The sequence below is a fragment of the Narcine bancroftii genome, chromosome 3 (genome assembly GCF_036971445.1).
Source record: "Narcine bancroftii isolate sNarBan1 chromosome 3, sNarBan1.hap1, whole genome shotgun sequence".
NCBI lineage: Eukaryota > Metazoa > Chordata > Chondrichthyes > Torpediniformes > Narcinidae > Narcine > Narcine bancroftii.
Window position 1 is genome coordinate 121,401,819 of NC_091471.1, and position 20,028 is coordinate 121,421,846.

General features: G+C 43.4%; 1 long non-coding RNA gene across 2 annotated transcripts in view; it reads left to right on the forward strand.

Annotated features, from left to right (window-relative positions):
• Positions 1 to 1,284: 1,284 nt before the first annotated feature.
• Positions 1,285 to 20,028, forward strand: part of LOC138756213 (uncharacterized) — a 48,821-nt gene continuing 30,077 nt past the window's right edge. For both annotated transcript variants that reach the window (XR_011352868.1, XR_011352867.1), the window contains exon 1: positions 1,285 to 1,373. This is a non-coding gene — a long non-coding RNA (uncharacterized lncRNA). The remainder of the gene's footprint in view (positions 1,374 to 20,028) is intronic.

Genomic DNA, 20,028 nt, shown 5'->3' on the forward strand with positions numbered 1-20,028 from the left:
GCCTGGAATGCCTTGCCAGGAATGGTGGTGGAGGATGAAACATTAGGGGCATTTAAGAGACTTTTAGACAGATACATGGATGAAAGAAAAGTAGAGGGTTACGGGATGGGTTTAGTACTTTCTTTTTAAGGAATATATGGGTCGGTGCAACATTGAGGGCTGAAGGGCCTATACTATGTTGTAGTGTTCTATGTTCTATGCATGTCTGACAGATCAGAAACACTCATCAGGAGGCACTTGTGGATATGTCAATGACTAATGCCTGTAAAAGACATCAGGAAAAGAAATACAGAGGAACTCTCATTGTTTTTGAGGGATACCTCCCCTGAAAATGTTTGGATTTAGATGGCATTTCATGAATTTAGGTTTAAAAGCATCCTTATGCTTGGAGATTTCCTGATATGCACATGATCTTCTATGGAGTCAATGTAGAAAGGATTATTATGAGTATTCGAACAGTGTAGGAAGAGGTTGAATCTTAGTCCACATTATTAAAAACCAATCAAGCTGTTGCAGGACTTCAACAGATTGGGGCAGCATGGTTGGCATAGTGGTTAGCGCAACACCTTTACAGTCCCAGTAATTGACACTGGGGTTCAAATCCTGAGCTATCTGTAAGGAGTTTGTACGTTCTCCCCATGTCACCATTCAAAATGCATTGGGGTGTAGGTTAATTGGGTGGCACAGACTTGTGGGCTGAAATGGCCTGTTACTGTGCTGTATGTCTACATTGTTTTTAAAATTAAAAAAAGAGATTAGTCCACAAAGTTAGAACCAAAAGGATAGTTGGAGTGTTTTAAAATTAGTCAAGGCTTTTCATGGCAACAATTGGACTGCTATGTCCACCAAGATGAGAAAGGAAAAACAACAGAAAATGCTTTTCTAAGATGATGCTGATGGAATTTGGCATACACATTACTGATGAAGGTGAAAACAGCAGATGTTCTGGACATGTGCTTGGTGCCAACAAAACCTGTGTTTACAGAGATGCTAAATGCCTGATTCAAGTTGATTACTAGCCTGAATGTATGTAAGATTGTTTGATCTCGGAAGCTAAGCAGTTTTAGGACTAGCCAGAACTTCGAGGGGAGATCTTCTAGGAAAACCAGGTGTTATAGGTTTCTCTGAGTGGCAGTGGACAAAGTAGCAATCCTCTTTCTGCCTTATGGTAGACAAAAGTTAAAGAATTTTATGTATGTTACATTCTAAATGTATTATTATGTAACAATAATGAAACCTTTACCTTTATCTTTTACTTTAAGAGAGGACTGCTTGCAATATGGAGACAATTCTAAGATCTTTTGAGAGATGCCGTAGCAGGCTTGAACTTACTAACATGTACTCAATGCAGCCAAAATTCTGAAAGCAATCAGGTTAGAAGCTATGGAGACTCCAGAAATGAAAGTTCATGGAGATAGTTTGATAAGATCGAAATGGATATTAAGAAGGAATAAGTTTCCTTTGTCTGCAGGGAATCAGAATGAAATTCAGCATGCAATATAATGCTCAAGATAGAAAATATTGGTAGCACCCAGGCCAGTAGGTCAAGTGGCACTTACGGAAAGAGAAAGGGTTTTAGTGTTTCACTTCTGAAATTATTCATTGGAGTGGGCAAAATGTTTCAGTTCTGCAGTGTTAAGTCTGTCCTTCTCTCTCCATAGATGCTGCCTGACCTGATGAGTTTCTAGTATTTTCTTTTTTTACTTTCAGACTTCAGGAGTTTTTCCATCCATAGCAATGGAGAGTCTTAAGAAATAAGCAAAGTACAAATTGAAATGATTGATACCATATCACATATGAAGTTTAGTTGTAGCTACTGTCGTAATGGACAGGCGCTGTGCGCTTTACATGAACAGTAGGATAACATACATGTTTCACCAGGAAAGTGATGATCAAAAAATATGAAGACAGTTATGTTGAAGGAAGTTCAGAATGTGGAGCAAGGAATGTGAGTCCTAGTTGAAGAAGTAATCTGCTAAATGTACTAAGGTATTGAGAACATTTTAGAGATGTACAGCTTGCAGACAAGTTCAATTGTTCCATGATGAAAGAGTTTATAATCAATTGAATTTGCTTCTATGCTACCATGTGACAGCTATTGCACAGTATATTTTAATGTATGTACAGAGCTCTTGGTTTAGCATTTCCCCAAAGAGGAAGTGTACATATGTGGTGAAACAAGTAATACATTTGGCACTGCCAACTAGATGTTCTGCAAGGTTACTACCTTCAATGAAAGATGTTCTGTTGACAGGGCATACTCTTTCATTTGCAACATCGTCACTAAAGCAACCAATTGGTATCCTTTTAAATCTGATTTTCTGCAATTTGACTTTATTTTAATCACTTAATCAAAAGTAGCGCAAATACATCCTTTGGCTTGGCTTCGCGGATGAAGATTTATGGAGGGGTAAATGTCCACGTCAGCTGCAGGCTCGTTGGTGGCTGACAAGTCCGATGCGGGACAGGCAGACACGGTTGCAGCGGTTGCATGGGAAAATTGGTGGGTTGGGGTTGGGTGTTGGGTTTTTCCTCCTTTGCCTTTTGTCAGTGAGGTGGGCTCTGCGGTCTTCTTCAAAGGAGTTTGCCGCCCGCCGAACTGCGAGGCGCCAAGATGCACGGTTTGAGGCGAGATCAGCCCACTGGCGGTGGTCAATGGGGCAGGCACCAAGAGATTTCTTTAGGCAGTCCTTGTACCTCTTCTTTGGTGCACCTCTGTCACGGTGGCCCGTGGAGAGCTCAACATATGACACGATCTTGGGAAGGCGATGGTCCTCCATTCTGGAGACGTGACCTACCCAGCGCATTTGGATCTTCAGCAGCGTGGATTCGATGCTGTCGGCCTCTGCCGTCTCGAGTACTTCCATGTTAGGGATGAAGTAGCTCCAATGAATGTTGAGGATGGAGTCGAGACAACGATGGTGGAAGCGTTCTAGGAGCCGTAGGTGATGCCGGTAGAGGACCCATGATTCGGAGCCGAACAGGAGTGTGGGTATGACAACGGCTCTGTATACGCTAATTTTTGTGAGGTTTTTCAGTTGGTTGTTTTTCCAGATTCTTTTGTGTAGTCTTCCAAAGGCTCTATTTGCCTTTGCGAGTCTGTTGTCTATTTCGTTGTCAATCCTTGCATCCGATGAAATGGTGCAGCCGAGATAGGTAAACTGGTTGACCGTTTTGAGTTTTGTGTGCCCGATGGAGATGTGGGGGGGCTGGTAGTCATGGTGGGGAGCTGGCTGATGGAGGACCTCAGTTTTCTTCAGGCTGACTTCCAGGCCAAACATTTTGGCAGTTTCCGCAAAACAGGACGTCAAGCGCTGAAGCGCTGGCTCTGAATGGGCAACTAAAGCGGCATCGTCTGCAAAGAGTAGTTCACGGACAAGTTGCTCTTGTGTCTTGGTGTGAGCTTGCAGGCGCCTCAGATTGAAGAGACTGCCATCCGTACGGTACCGGATGTAAACAGCATCTTCATTGTTGAGGTCTTTTATGCCTTGGTTCAGCATCATGCAGACAGCTCCAAGAAAAGTGCAGAGAACAAAACAAAGGACTCTACATCACCTTTGTTGATCTCACCAAAGCCTTCGACACCGTGAGCAGAAAAGGGCTTTGGCAAATACTAGAGTGCCTCAGATGCCCCCCAAAGTTCCTCAACATGGTTATCCAACTGCACGAAAACCAACAAGGTCGGGTCAGATACAGCAATGAGCTCTCTGAACCATTCTCCATTAACAATGGCATGAAGCAAGGCTGCGTTCTCGCACCAACCCTCTTTTCAATCTTCTTCAGCGCAAATACATATGCTTGCATTAAATCACTTGTTCAAGTAACTCTTCAATCACAGAATAATGGAGGTGAACTCCATTAAATCTGCAGTTGCTAGGGTCTTGTGCATTATGCAAAGATGTTGGAGCAACTCAGCAGGTCATGAAGCATCCAGGGAAAAGGCAGTCAATGCGTCAGGCCCAAGTCCTTCATCAGGAATGATGAACGTCATAAAAAGACAGGGGTGGGTGGGGGGGGGGAGGAAATGCTAATCACAAAATAATCCCTTTTTAAGGAATGGAGAAGAACAATTGGAACTGTCTGAATCAATTGTCAGTAAGTGCCTCATCAGGTCTCCTTAAGATTGAACATAATATTGAATGAAGCATTACAATATTCTGATGTGTTGAACTGGTGAACAGCAGAAAAGAACAGCAGCGGTAAAATAGCAGGATCAACTAATGAAAGATCCTCATGAATCACTAGAAGTCATGACAACTAAGAAGTTTGGGAAAGGGAGAATGATTTACTTTTAGATAAGACAGCAATGCAAAGAAATCACCAGAGGAGGTTGATGATCTCAGTCAGTCTGTATATTTGTTCAGGGTCATGGAAGCTGCTATACCTGCTGGTTAGAATCATATTCCATTTTCTCTGCTTTTTATCAATCTAATTTTTAAATATAAATCCTGAAAACCTGGGGAGAGACCATGATGCATAATTACCCCTTATATAATAATATATATTTATACAGGTACACAATCCTTTATCCAGAACCCTTGGGGGACAGTGTGTTCCGAATGTCAGATTTTTCCAGATTTCAGAACAGAAGCCAGCTGCCCCAGATTTAAGCCTACCCGAATTGTGCTGCTGTATCCATCCACTTCCAGTCACGCTGCCGTCTCTCTCCTCCACCCCTGCCTGCCTGAGTCATGCTGCCATCTCTCCCCTCGCCCTCGCCTGCCCGAGTCGCGCTGCCATCTCTCTCCCCCTCTCCTGCCCGAGTCGCACTGCTGTCTCTTCCCCCTCGCCCCACCCGAGTTGCGCTGCCATCTCTCTCCCCAACCCACCCCAACCTAGTCGGGCTGCTCTCTCTCTCTCTCTCTCTTTCACTCTCTCTCTCTCTCTCTCTCTCTCTCTCTCTCTCTCTCTCTCTCTCTCTCTCTCTCTTTCTCTCTCTCTCTCTCTCTCTCCCCCTGCACTATACCAATAGCAGCAAAAAAAATGCCGGATTTTGGAGCTTTCCGAATTTTAGATGTCCGGATAAAGGATTGTGTATCTGTATTAATTTCCATTACACTGTCAATGTTAGAGTCGTAGATCATTAAAGCACAGAAACAGGCTCTTTCAAGCCTTCTTATCTGTATTGAACCATTTTTCCCCCAATCCCACTGACTGTACTGTCCATACCCCTCCACATCGCTCCCATGTATGTACCTCTCCAAATTCTTCTTAAATTTTAAAAATTTACCATGCATTCAACACTTAAGTTGGCAGCTTGTTCCATACTCTCTCCACTACCTGTGTGAATAAGTTTTCCCTCTTGTTCCCCTTAAACTTTTCCCTTTTCACTCCAAACCCATGTCCTCTGGTTTGTATTTCACTGACCTTCAGTGGAAAAAGCCCATCTACATTTATTCTGTTTATGCCCCTCATAATTTTAACTACTTTTATCAAATCTCTCCTCATTCTTCTATGCTGCAGGGAATAAAGTCCTAACCTGTTTAACCTTTCCCTGTAACTCAGTTCCGGAAATCCAGCAACATCCTAATAAATCTTCTCTGCACTCTTTCTTAATTAGGTGATCAAAACTGCATGCAATTCTTCAATTTGGCATCACCAATATCTTATAAAATTTTATCATAACATCGCAATTCCTATACTCAATATTTGGATTTATGAAGGCCAATATGTGAAAAGCTCTCTTTACAATCTTATCCACTTGTGATACCATTTTCAGAGAATTATGTATCTGTATTCCCAGTTCCCTCTATTCTACCAAACTCCTCAGTGCCCTACCATTTACCGTGTATATCTTCTCTTGGTTTATCCTTTCAAAATGCAACACCTCACATGTGTCTGCATTAAAACATCTGCACTTTTTTCAGCCCATTTTACCATCTGGTCCAGATCCCCCTGCAAGCTTTCATATCCTACTTCGCTGTCCACAGAACCTCCAATCTTAGTGTCATCTGCAAATTTGCTGATCTAATTTATCACATTATCATCCAGATTATTAATATAGATGACAAAGAACAATGGTCCAAGCACTGATCACTGAGGCACATCTCAAGTCAAAGGCCTTCAATCTGAGAAGCAATCATCCACTAGCTTCTCCCATCCAGCCATTATTGAATCCAGTTCACTACTTCACCATGAATACCTAGCATTTGAACCTCTCATATGGGACCTTGTCAAAGGTCTTACTAAAGTGCATGTAAACAACATCCACAGCCTTTCCTTCATCAACTTTCCTGGTAATCTCCTTGAAAAACTCTATAAGATTCATTCATCGTGACCTACCACGAACAAAGCCATGTTGATTACACCTAATCAGTTTCTGACTAACCAAATAACTGTATATCTGACCTCTTAGAACACATTCCAATAATTTACCTTATTGATGTCAGGCTCAAAGCCTTATAATTTCCAGGGTTACTTTTGGACCTCTTTAAACAAAAGAACAATGTGAGCTATATCCCAATCCTCCAGCACCACACCATGACTAAGGATATTTTAAATATTTCTGCCAGAGTCCCTGCAATTTCTACACTAGTCTCCTTCAAGGTCTGAGGGAATATCTTGTTAGGCCGTGGGGATTTATCCATTCCTATTTGCTTTAAGACAGCAACAACTTCCTCCTCTTTAATCTATATATATATGTTCCATGACTTCACTGCTTGTTTTACTTACATCCTGAGACTCTATGCCCATTTCTTGAGTGAATACAAATGAAAAAAAATCATTTATGATCTTCACCATCTCTTTTGGCTCCATACAAAGCCGACCCACTCTGATCTTTAAGGGGTCCAATTTTGTCCTTTTGCTCTTAATATACCTGTAGAAACCCTTGGGATTTTTCTTCACTTTGTCTGCCAAAGCATCTTCATGTTTCTTTTAGCCTTCCTGATTTCTTTCTTTAGGTTTTTCTTGTATTTTTATACTCCTAACAACCTCATTTTCTCTGTGTTGCCTATGCCTGCTGTACACCTCTCTCTTCTTAACTAGATCCACAATATCCCTCAACAACTAATGTTCCCTATATCTGCTAACCTTGCTTTCAATCCTGACAGGAAAATACAAAGTCTGTACTCTGATAATGTCACCTTTGAAGGTCCTCCCCTTACCCCACACATCCTTGCCTGAAAACAACTTATCCACGCATTCTAGATCCTTATTTCCTCAAAATTGTCCTTTCTCCAATTTAGAATCTCAACCCAAGGCCTTCTCTATAATTAACTTGAAACTAATGATCACTAGACCTGAAATGTTTCCATAAACATATTGTCATCTGTCCTGTCTAATTCCCTAATAGGCAGGGGTGTAGTGCTGCCAGGATTCACTGGAGCGCTGCTCCAGCATCTCACCTGGCCACTTTGGACCACTACAAAAGTGCTTCGGATCATTGTGTTGACAGAGGCGGAGACAGCAAACCTCCCACCCCCCCCCCCAACACACTGGCAGCAACAGCACTGCCCCCTCCCACTTCCTGTTTTCAAGTCTTGACAAATCAGATTATTTCATGGCCGATCATTCTAATTTGTAGTCCTACAAGTCGCTGTAAATTATACAGCACCAAATACAAAATGGCAGCCACCAAGGCCAGGACTTATGAGACCTCCTTGTTGCCATTTTGATGAGCTCTGGCACCTAAAATTTATCACTGCACCCCTGCTAATAGGAGATCCAGTATTCTCTAGTTAGTATATTGATTCAGAAAACTTTCCTGAATACATTTGACAAACTCCAAGCCATCCAAAACTTTTACAATTTGGGAGTCCTAGTCAATACATGGAAAACTAAAATCTCCCACTATCAAAACCTTATTTTTACTGCAGCTGTCTGCTATCTCTCTACAGATTTTCTGCTCCAATTGTCGTTGACTATTGAACAGTCTATAATACAATCCCATGTTGAATTAAATTTAGTCAGCATGGCAGCAGTTTAGTGCCTGCTCATTCTAATCACTGATAAATGCAACTAGCTCGAGCTGTATCGTTCATTGTTTCCGTGCACTTGTAATGCTCCAAAGACAATGAATTGCTACCACCAGCTACAGTTCAACTTCATTGTTTGAAATTGGCCTGAAGCAGAGGTGCTCAGTTGTTGAAGAAACTGTTGGAAGATGTGACCAAAGTGAACGTGACAAGAAAATGAGTGAAAACTGGCAGAGCCTTGGAGAACACTCTCCTACATCCCCAATATTTATCTACCAACCATTTCTGTTAATTGTGACCTACCGCTGATATCCTTCATCTCATCTTCACAAATTAAAAACAGCTGAGTGACCTTCCTAAATCCCACAGTTGACAAATGTTGCCAGCTATTCACCCAAGGCTGTCATGCCACCCCTGCAAGGTTACCAACTGGAACACTTGGTTCACCTTTTAGGAAAAAAATAGTGAACACCAGAAGTAGCTTCAGCTGCTCATTAAAGTCAGGAGAACTCACTCAAAGATGGTGGTGGCTTTAAATGGAAGCTTTCCTGGTTTTGACTCTGTTCACTTGTAGGGCTCACAAAACAAAACTTTTTGTTGAAAAACACACCACCTAAACCTCTTCAGGCATTCCATTTCCTTCTCATCTCTCAACATGATGTCTGTGGTAGGTAAATTAATGGAGAAAATTCTTAGAGATAGTACTTATAAACATCTGGATAGACAGGGTCTGATCAGGAGCACTCAACATGGATTTGTGGGAGGAAGGTCATGTTTGACCAATCTGATTGAATTTTTTGAAGAGGTGACTAGGAATGTGGATGAGGGTAGCGCAGTGGATGTTGTCTATATGGACTTCAGTAAGGCCTTTGATAAGGTACCACATGGAAGGTTAGTTAAGAAGGTGCAGCCTTTAGGTATAAATTTTGAGATAGTCAAATGGATTGAACATTGGCTGAAAGGAAGAGGCCAGAGAGTGGTAGTGGATAATTGTCTGTCAGGTTGGAGGCCGGTGACCAGTGGTGTGCCTCAAGGATCTGTATTGGGCCCATTGTTGTTCGTTATATACATTAATGATCTAGATGATGGGGTGGTAAATTGGATTAGTAAATATGCAGACGATACTAAGATAGGTGGAATAGTGGATAATGAAGAAGGTTTTCAAGGATTTCAGAGGGATTTGGGCTGCTTAGAAAAGTGGGGTGAAAAATGGCAGATGGAATTTAATGCTGATAAGTGTGAGGTGCTTCATTTTGGTAAGAAGAATCAGAACAGGAGATACGTGGTAAATGGGAGAGCATTGATGAATACAGAAGAGCAGAAAGATTTAGGAGTAACGGTACATCGTTCCCTGAAAGTAGAAACTCACGTGAATAGGGTGGTGAAGAAGGCTTTTAGTATGCTGGCCTTTATCAATCATTGCATGGAATATAGGAGTTGGGAGGTGATGTTGAGACTGTATAAGACGTTGGTGCGGCCTAATTTGGAGTTCTGTGTGCAGTTCTGGTCGCCTAATTATAGGAAGGATATAAACAGAGTGGAGAGAGTGCAGAGAAGGTTTACCAGAATGTTACCTGGGTTTAAGCATCTAGAGTATAGGGAGAGATTGGACAGATTAGGTCTTTATTCTTTGGAGCGTAGAAGGTTGAGAGGGGATTTGATAGAAGTATTTAAGATTCTGAAAGGGATAGACAGAGTGGATGTGGATAGACTATTTCCGTTAAGAGGAGGAAAGATTAAAACAAGAGGACATGAGTTAAGAATTAAGGGGCAGAGGTTTAGAGGTAACATGAGGGGGAACTTCTTTACTCAGAGAGTGGTAGACGTGTGGAATGAGCTTGCGGGAGAAATAGTGGCGGCGGAGTCAATTGTATTATTTAAGAAAAGGTTGGACAGGTATATGGATGAGAAGAAGATGGAAGGTTATGGGCATTGTGCAGGGAGGTGGGACTAGAGAGGGGTGTTTGGTTCGGTGCGGACTAGAAGGGCCTAATGGCCTGTTTCCGTGCTGTAAATTGTTATGTTATTATGTTATGTTATCTTCTCACATCCAAATCCAAATAAGGTGGACAGGCATACAGTATATCTGTGCATCAGCTCTCAACATAAATGCATGATGATGCAATTTTTTTTCAGTCACCCGAGGAAGCATAAAGTGGAGGGAGAGTAAGAATGCAGCAACATTTTATCATTGCTTCATTTCTTATATATGGTTGTCAGATCAAATTCTTGACAGTCACTGTGAATAGAGGATAGACAGATCGATGTCAGGTGTGACACAGGACATGAATGGCCTGCAGCCAGGGAAAAGAGAAGAGTGAATTGCTAAAAGATCCCTGATGCAAGTGGTGCTACATGGGCACATTGGTTCTGTAGAAAAAGGCACTGTGTGATCAAGGTTTTGTGCATTGAGATGTCTGTCAGAGTGCCTATGCTCAACATGAAGGACCATTGAGAATTTTCATTCCACATTAGTACCAGGCTTTGTGAAAAGGCTTGATTTTACTTCCAGTGTGGAAGTGGCGGCCAACTCAGTTCCTGAACTTGTGTACTCAATTATGATGGGTCTGTTGACTGATGTGACAACTACATTTTCAACACAAACACAGGTTATCGACAGTATTTATCAGTGTGTCAGAAATACTTAAGGTGGATAGCAGAGTTTAAAGGAATACTTATGTTGATCCCCAGCAACTGCAGATTTTCTTGTATACTTAAGGTAGATAAACTATTGAATAATTGTGTAATTAAGGGCTATAAGAAACTGAAAGAGAAGTTGAGGCCATTTAGATCAGCTGTGCACATACTCCTGCCTTGCTTTTTTTTTGTGTTCTTGTGCCTGTACCAATGATGGCCACAGTGCCAAGGTAATAATTTAGCTTGCATCATGCAAGCTCAGACTTCTGTCACAAAGACATTGATTTGCAGTCTTTAGAGACTTGCAAAGTGTCACAGCATTCCAGTAATCAGGCCTCCAATACAATTTGAGTCATAATGTAGCAGAAGACAGAAGCAGGCCCATGGCTTTCCCACAGCTAAACACATGTTCCCCTCTCCTCCCCTTTCCACCTTCTGCTGGGACCATTCCCTCTGTGACTCCCATATCCACTTGTCCCTTATCTTCGGTTGTCCCCTTGACATCTACTTCTGTGACTGCAGGAGATGCTCCAAGCACCCACATGGCTTCCTTCACCATCATTCAGGGCCCAAAACATTCCTTCCAAGTGAAGTGACATTTCAGTGGTGAATCTGCATCCAATGCTCTCATGGTAGTCTCCTGTACATCAGAGACACTGGACACAGATTGGAAAATTGCTTTGTTGAGCACCTCGGCTCTGTCCGCCACAATAATTTGGATCTCTTGGTGGCCACCCTTTTCAATGCCCCATGCCAATCCCTTGCTGACATATGTGTCCATGGCCTCATGCACTGCCAGACTGAGACCACCTAGAAATTGGAGGAACAACACCTAATCTTCTGAGCACCCTCCAACTGGGTGGCATTAACATCGAGTTCTCCTGTTTCAGTTAAAGCCCCCCCTTCTTTATCCCTATCACTTTTCCTCCAGCTCAGTGTCTCTCTCTCTTTTTCTATCTGTCTCCTTTCACAGTACTAAAATAAATTCTCACCTCTTCTCTTTATCATATCCATTAACATCTTTTGTTGGTTTGGTCTCCTCCCCTGGCCAATCTTCAGTCTTTATTCTTATGCCTTCCTATTCTTTACTTATTCCTTGAAGAAGGGCTAGGCCAAAATGTCGGTAATCTATCTTTATCTCCTGTAGATGCTGCGAGACTGGCTGAGCTCTTTCAACATTTCTGGATGTTTTTACAGAAACAGACCCTACAGCCCACTGTTCCATGTTGACCATCAAGCACCCATCTATACTAATGCCAATGCTTGTCCAGATTCTGATCCCTGTGAGATTACCAGCCTTCACCATCCATTCAGGCAGTGTGTTCTACAGCTCAACAAATCTTTAAGTGAAAATAAATTCTTTCTCAGATTCCCTCTAATATTATCCAAGCCTTCTTATCAAGTCAGCAATGGGAAGAAGTCCTCTCCCAATTTCTATATTTATGCCCACATTACTGTGTTTAATATGATGAGGTCTTCCTGCAGCCTCTTCTGTTTCAACTAAAACAAATCCAGCTAGTCTCTCCACGTAAGAAATTGAATATATCAATCTCAGACAATATCTTAGTAAACTGGAGATGCAGATGGGAGATGGCAGATGCTGGAATCTTGACCAACAAACAATCTGCTGGAGGAACTCAGTGGGAGAAAAAGAATGGTCGATGTTTCTGTTATGTCTCTGTGTTACTTGGGAGGCTTCTTAAATAACTTACAGATACAACATTCAAATAACAAAAGAGACTTTACTCACTGGTGCCTTCCACCATCTCAGGAATCTGTTTGCACACTCACTCCTATATATATACATGTGAGAAGAGTGTATTCTTAGGCAGTTAGAAACTAGTTCATATTATCCTGACTATATAACATACCTCCTTCTCAGGATAAAGAAAAAATAGTGTTCTTTATCACATTCTTTCTCTTTGCTGTGGGTGGGCCTAAATAGATTGCATCCTCGTGGCTTCGAAGGCTCTAGCTGTGTCTATAGCTTCGGCGAGCTTCAAGCTATCCTTCCCTATTAGAGACTTTTGCACTTCAGGATGGGCACTCCCCTTTATTAGTCGATCAATTAATCTTTCCTTGTTATTCTTAAATCTCCATTTTGGAGCAACAATTTTTAGTCTCGTGAGGAAGTTATCAACAGTTTAATCAGTCTCTTGCATTAAGCATTGAAATTCATAGCATTTAATTCTATGTTTAGACCTGGGTTCAAGATGAGAAGCAAACTTTACAAATATCTGCTCTGGATCATTTTTCTCCACCTCTGTAAGCTCCCAGCTATTAAATAAGACAAGACCTTGCTCCCCTGTCAAGAAAAGTATATAACTGACCTTCTCCTCTGATGTTGCATTTTTGAAATAGCTTTTCAATGCTAAATTATACTTCTGTGGAAACCTTTAAATTATTCAACTATGTCTTCAGCCTCCCAGTCCATCACTTGGTGAACTGTTGTTGTTCCAGCCATTTTTTTTCAGTAACATTTTTTTCTCTTCTTCCCCTTCGTAATTCAGTGACTTACAATCAATTGTATGGCTTTATTCTTGTTCTCTTATACCACTATCACCAGGTTATGTCTCTGTGTTACTTGGGAGGCTTCTTAAATAACAAAAGAGACTTTACTCACTGTTGCCTTCCATCATTTCAGGAAACTGTTCACACTCTCTCTCCTCTACATATACATACGCCCACAGAGGTGCATAACAGTGAGAAGGGTGTATTCTTACGTGGTTACAAAATAGTTCACATTAACCTGACTATATAACAGTTTTGGGTCTGACTTTTCATCAAGGCTACATCTCGAGCCTTGATGAAAGGTTCTGGCCCATTGATGCTGTTCAATCTGCTGAACTCCTCCAGCAGATTGTTTTATGCAACATCTTCATAAATCATCTCAATGCTATTTCAAATTGGTAGTGCAGAATTAACCATTGAAGAGGCTGGCAAAGCAGCAAAAACTTGTTAGCATTCCTCAGACATCATTTTTGCCTTAATAGGATCATAGAGTTGTGCAGAATAATAGACTGGCCAACCAAATCCAGTCGAAACCTTTGGCCATCTGCACTAATCTCCATTGCCTGCACTATGCCCATATCCTTCTAAGCCTTGCCTATTTAAATGCTTGTCCAAATGTGTTAAACATGGTGATTGTATCTAACTCCACCATCTCCTCTGGCACCAAGCTCCAGATATCAACCATTATCTGAGTTTCTCTCAACTTCCCATAAAACCTCCTTCCTCTCACCTTAACACCATGCTTTCTAGCTTTTGATGCCCTACCCAAGCAACAAAGATTCTGAATGCCTACCCCATTGATGCTGTTTATCATTATCTATAATTATTTCATATCACCCCTCAGCCTCTTTCATTCCAAGGAAAACAACTCCAGCCTATTCAATCTCTCCCTATATCCAATATCCACTAGTCAGGCAACATCCTGGCATCTCCTCTGTACTTTTTCCAATGCACCTGCATCCTTCCTGTAGCATGGTGATCAAAACTGCAGATTTAGCCTCACCAATATCTTATAAAACAATAACATAATATCCCAACTCCTGTAATCAATACATTGATTTATCTCTTTGCAGCCCTATCTATCTGTGATGTCACTTTCAAAGAATCATGTCTTTATATTTCCAGATCCCTCTGTTCAGCCACACTCCAAGATGCCTTACTCTTTGCCATGTAAATCATATAGATGCAGATAGAGGCATATAGATCATATATCATATATAGATCATATAGAGGCACAGAGGAGAAATGCAGGTGAATTGCTCCAATTTTTTCTGCCTGCTGTGACTCACTGCTAGGTTCCTAGCTAAGATCAGAAGGCCCAATGTGCATTGCTGCTCTTGAGACATTTGTTTCTTCACCACTGAAGTCAGTGCCTTTCCACCAGGCATCCCCAGCCACTGAGGCAGCAGGGTTTGGGAGCATTTCAAGAGGCAAAGACACTGTGAAGATCCTGAAGATATTCATGCATGGAATTATTTTATATTTATTGCAAAATTATTTAATAAATTATAGTGGAGAATGAAGAAATGGCTGTGAGACTTTAAGCAGTTGTTTCTAACTGCTTTCATATATATGCAGACAGAAAGTCACTCCTAAAGGATGATGAGGAAAGTTTATTGTCGTGTATGGAGATGCAATTTAAAGACACTGAAAATCTTGCTTTCTGCAGCCAAGTACATAAAATGCATTAATAAACAATAAGTATAAATTGTATCACCACACAAGAAAAAATAATAATAAATATAAAAGGATGGACGAATATTCAGAGTTGCAGTTTGCAAAAATCTGACATTACAAGAGGCTCCAACTCTTTGGTGGTCCTTGTAGACAAGTTTTTGTTGTGACGCTACACGGAGGTTCAAAACATGATAGTCCTTGGAGAAACAAGTGCTCTTGAATTTGGAAGTGCTGAACATCAAGCTTTAGCATCTTCTGCCTTGCTGTAGCCATTGGAAATGATTGTGACCAGGATGCTTGAATCCTTCATGTTGTTGGCTGTGTTTTTGAGGCTACTCCCTAAGTTGATGTTTTCAGCAGAGAGAAGGTTGGTGCCCAGGATGTTGTGTGGCCGGTTTGCCTTTTTTCTGCTATGTTCTACATTTTGGGCTACTTCACTGTCCAAATTCTTCAGTTTATACACTGTACCTGCAGCAATTTGATAGAGTATTCAACGACATGCTGTACCTCCTCAGACAATAAAGCAACTGAATTCCCAGTCACTTCATTGTGTTGGCCCCAGGAGGGATCTCACGATATGTGGACACCTTGGAACTTAAATTACTGACTACCTCCACTGCAATTTTATCATTGAAGACAGGAACATGATCCCTCAGCCTCACCTTCTGAAAGACCACAAACAGCCTCAAGGTTTTGCTGATATTGAGAACAAGATTATTACTCTGGCACCACATAACTTTATGTCATATTTTGACCTATCATTACACGTTACTCATCTAAAAGTGGTCGTACTATCAGCAAATTTATAGATTGTGTGGCAGCCAAACTTTGCTACTCAATCAGTGGAATCAGAGCCAGTAATTAATACATAGCTTTGCAATGGCCCGGCTTTATTAGCAAGGATACTGCCAATTTGCACCGATTGGGGTCTTCCAATGAGCAAGTCGGATGCAAATGCAAAGGGAGGAACAAAGTCCCAGATTCCAGTCGGATAATTATTTTGATGGCATGATGGTGTTAATTGTTGAGCTGTGTGAATGAACAGCAGCCTAATGCAGGTCAATGCACATCATCTTAACTGCTCTGATATCTGCTAATGTGGTACAATTTCAATTTTATTTCAAATCTGCAAAGCGACTCTTAATATTTTATTATCTAGAAAGTGAGAAAGGATGGGAGGCGAATTAATAGATGTATATCACGTTATGAGAGTGTGGTGAAGCAACCACTACACTGGCCACACTCCTACCAGCCTGCTGCAGGGGGCAACCACTGTACCTTCAGGTGGGTAACCTGGGAGGCTGGGCCCACCTGTTGGCTGTCAATCTCTGGCCTGTCAGACACATGGAGCCAGGAGTAAACTGACACTGGTGTGTGCATGTTTAAGCTAATTAAAGCCTGTTGTACAGTCTGTGGACTTTGTGTCAGAATTATTCACACAGCAGTGCTCACAATTTAATTGGCTTAAAATTAAAGGACCATGAAGAAGTTACTCACCATCGAGAGGCTGAATATCAATCCTCAGCATCTGGACGCTCCAACATACTTCGAAATCTGGAAGCATGTGATCGAGGTGATCATCCACACACAGGCTGAGGTCATCAGTACAAACCAGAAAAAAACTCATGGTACGACACACCAAGCTGGGCCCGTGCACTTTCCAGGCTATCCGAGACCGCATGTATTTTGAACAAGCAATGAATGTCTTGGAAGTCATGTACAAGCCCACAATGAATATACTGTACGTCGGGTACCTGCTCAGCATCAGGGTATAGCAGCCAGGTGAGACGGCAGCAGCTTCCCTGAGGGCACTGCGAGAGCTAGCACACCCATGCAAGATCATAGCTGGGGTGACTGCTGGGGAAGTGGAGCAACTCAACCGAGATGCATGCGTGCGAAGGCAACCTGACAGAGGCTGTTGGAGGAGAATAATGCCTTCCTTGACAGGATCATTGAAGTGGTCCGCTCCCTAGAAAGTGCAACCACCACATTGAAGTTTTCGATGCTTGCCTCCCCCAACCTGTGACTTGGTCGATGGCAATGACAGCAGTCACTGAGGGGCCCTACATAGAAGACTTCTGACGCTGTAAGTATTGCAGGTCCTGGTGTGAGTTAGACAGTCACTCCCAAAATAACTGCCCCATAAGAAACTCACATTGCTCCTGATGCGGCAAGAAAAGCCATTTTGCTAAAGTGTGCCTCTCCAAATCCGTTGGGAGCACTGCGGCCCTCCATGACCAACCAGAAGCTCCTCTCAACATACTGGGCACTCCCACATATGAATGCCTGGCAGTGCCATTACTCTGCCCACCATTTCCACCTGCCCCGATGAAGTCACTTCTGGCCCGGCCATCAACTCATGCCGCCGCCATGTGCTGACCACAGGTGTTGACATCTTTCATCATCCAACTTCCACCTGCACATGGGTCATTGGACCACGCTGACACCATGTGCATCTCTAAAACGCTACCATCATGGGCCAGCCCACCCCCATTCACCCGAATCCAACTCACCCTGTTCGCCAACCAGATGACATGGTCAACATGTGCACGTGCAAAACCATGCACTCATCTCAGCCAATGTACCGAAAGATGGCCACAGACTGCTAGTCACCACAGCTGTCTGGGAGCAGTGACTCGGATCCCGAGATGGTCCTAGTGTTCACTACGCAAATGGAGGACATTCCCCATGGACTTGGGCACTCATGATGGGCATTATTGTCAATGGGAGGGTAATAAAATACATGTTTGATAACAGTAGTACTGAGAGCTTTATGAAACTGAATGTGGTCCGTACGCTGACACTCAAAGTATACCCAGCAAACTCGCTATTACTTTTGCGTCCCAGAACCACTCCAACATGGCAGTGGGGTGCTGCTCAGTGAAGGTGACAATAGGAGGGGAGACATACCAAGGGTTCAGGGTACAGGTCATGCCAAAGCTCTTTACCCAAGTTATCCAGGGACTAGACTTCCAATGTCATCTCCACAGCCTCACCCTTTCCTTCAGTGGCCCACTTCCCCCCATTCACCATCCACTGCACAAAGGGCAGCCACCACCTCCAATGCACTTATGGGGTCTCCACCCCACGGGTGCCCCCTCCATCCCTCTTCAACCACCTGATGCCGAACTCCAAGCCTATAGTGGCCAACAGCAGGCGCTACTATGCAGCCAACAGGACCTTTATCAAGGCTGAGGTGATATGGCTTTTGGCAGAGGGAGTTATAGTGTCCAGCACCAGCCCCTGAGGAGCCCAGGTCCTTGTCATAAAAGGTGGCTGCAAACAGAATATGGTCATCGATTATAATCAGACCATGATCCAATAGACCCATCTGGAAACCTACCCTGCATTACCGACATGGTCAATGAGATAGCCCACTACAGGATTTTCTCCTCGATTGACCTGGTCAGCCTATCACTAGCTCCCCATCCATGCCCTGGATAAACCTTATACCAACTTTGAGGCAGATGAACACCTCTACCAGTTCTGCCGGGTCCCATTTGGGTCACAAATGGAGTGTCCTTGTTTCAGCAGGAGATGGTAGACCAGCACAATCTAAGAGCAACTTTGCCATACCTGGACAATGTCACCATCTACAGCCATGACCAGCAGGACCTCAATGCCAATCTGGAGATATTTCTCTGGATGGCAGAAGCACTGAACATCACTTACAACAGGGAGAAGTGTGTGTTCAGTACCACCCACTTTGCTATCTTGGGGTGCATCGTGGAACACTGTATCATCTGTCCCAACCCCAAATGCATTTGCCCTCTGATGGAACTACCCCTCCCCCACACACTCAAGGCCCTCCAGGTGCCTAGGGCACTTTTACTATTCCCAGTGGGTCCCCTGTTTCTCAGTCAAGGTACACCCACTGGCCATAGCCACCACCTTTCCCCTCTAGCTAATGTGCCTGCTTCAGACAGTACATCGCCAAAGTCATAATGCATGCTGTGGACGAGACCACCCCCCATTCCAGGTGGAGTGTGATGCCTCTGACGTTGCTCTCGCTGCCACTCTCAATCAAGGGGAAAAGCTGTGGCCTTTTTCCCCAGGGCCTTCCACGGTTCAGAGTTCGAAAACTCCACCATCAAAAAGGAGGTCCAGGGGATCGTGGAAGCGATCTGCCACTGGTGCCACTACCTGGCAGGCAGAAGGTCACCCTTGTCGCAGACAAATGCGCAGTGGCATTCATGTTGAGAATCACCCACAGAGGCAAGATCAAAAATGATAAAATCTTGCGTTGCAGAGTTGAGCTGGCCACATTCAGCTATGATATCCAGTATAGGCTAGGGAAGCTCAATGACTCCCCCGATACTCTGTCCCGGACCTGCTCCAGTGCGCAGTCCAAACCACCTCAGGCACTGTATGACACCTTTTGCCACCTGGGCATCACGCGCCTGTACCACTTTATTAAGTCTCAGATCCTATCCCAGAAGTTTGGACCATGACTGAGTTCTGCAGGGTCATGTAGTAAAGGCCATTCAGCCCTACATGTGAGTCAGCATCGACTTCAAGGGACCACTGCCTTCCATGAATAAGAACATCTATTTCCTCTTGGTCATAGACGAATACTCCCATTTGCCTGACACCTCCACTACCTCCGTTATCAAGGCACTGGATTAGATCTTTACCATATTCGGATACCCGGCATTCATCCACAGCAACTGGGAGTCCAACTTCATGAGTGAGGAACTGCACCAGTACCTGGCGGTGCGATGTATCATGTCTAGTTACATCAAGACTAGCTACCACCCCAGGGGTAACTGGCAGGTGGTATGTGGGAATGGGGTAATCTGGAAGGCAGTCCTGCTGGCCCTGAGGTCGAAAAGCTGGTCCATCAACTATTGGTAAGAGGCCCTCCCTGAGGCACTCCACACCATACAGTCGCTCTTGTGCATAGCGACTAATCAGATCCCTCACAAATGCCTTTTCTCCTTACCTAGGAAATTGGCAACTGGCATCTCCCTGACAGTGTGGCTAACATCTCAGGGACCAGTACGCCTCCGTAAACATGTGAAGACCCACAAATCTGACTTCCTAGTCAAGCAGGTGCACCTCCTTCATGTGAACCCAAATTATACCTACATCAGGTACGCCAATTGACGTGTGGACAGCATCTCGACCAGGGACCCCGGGCACCCATGGCCTATCCAGGATCCCCTGGAAGCTGAGACCCTCACTCTGCCCCTTCAGAGGTCCTCGCTCCCTGCAGTCCTGCCCCACACCTACACCCTCACACTGAGAGAAACTCCCACTCTGCAGACACCAGCTGCCACAGACACCC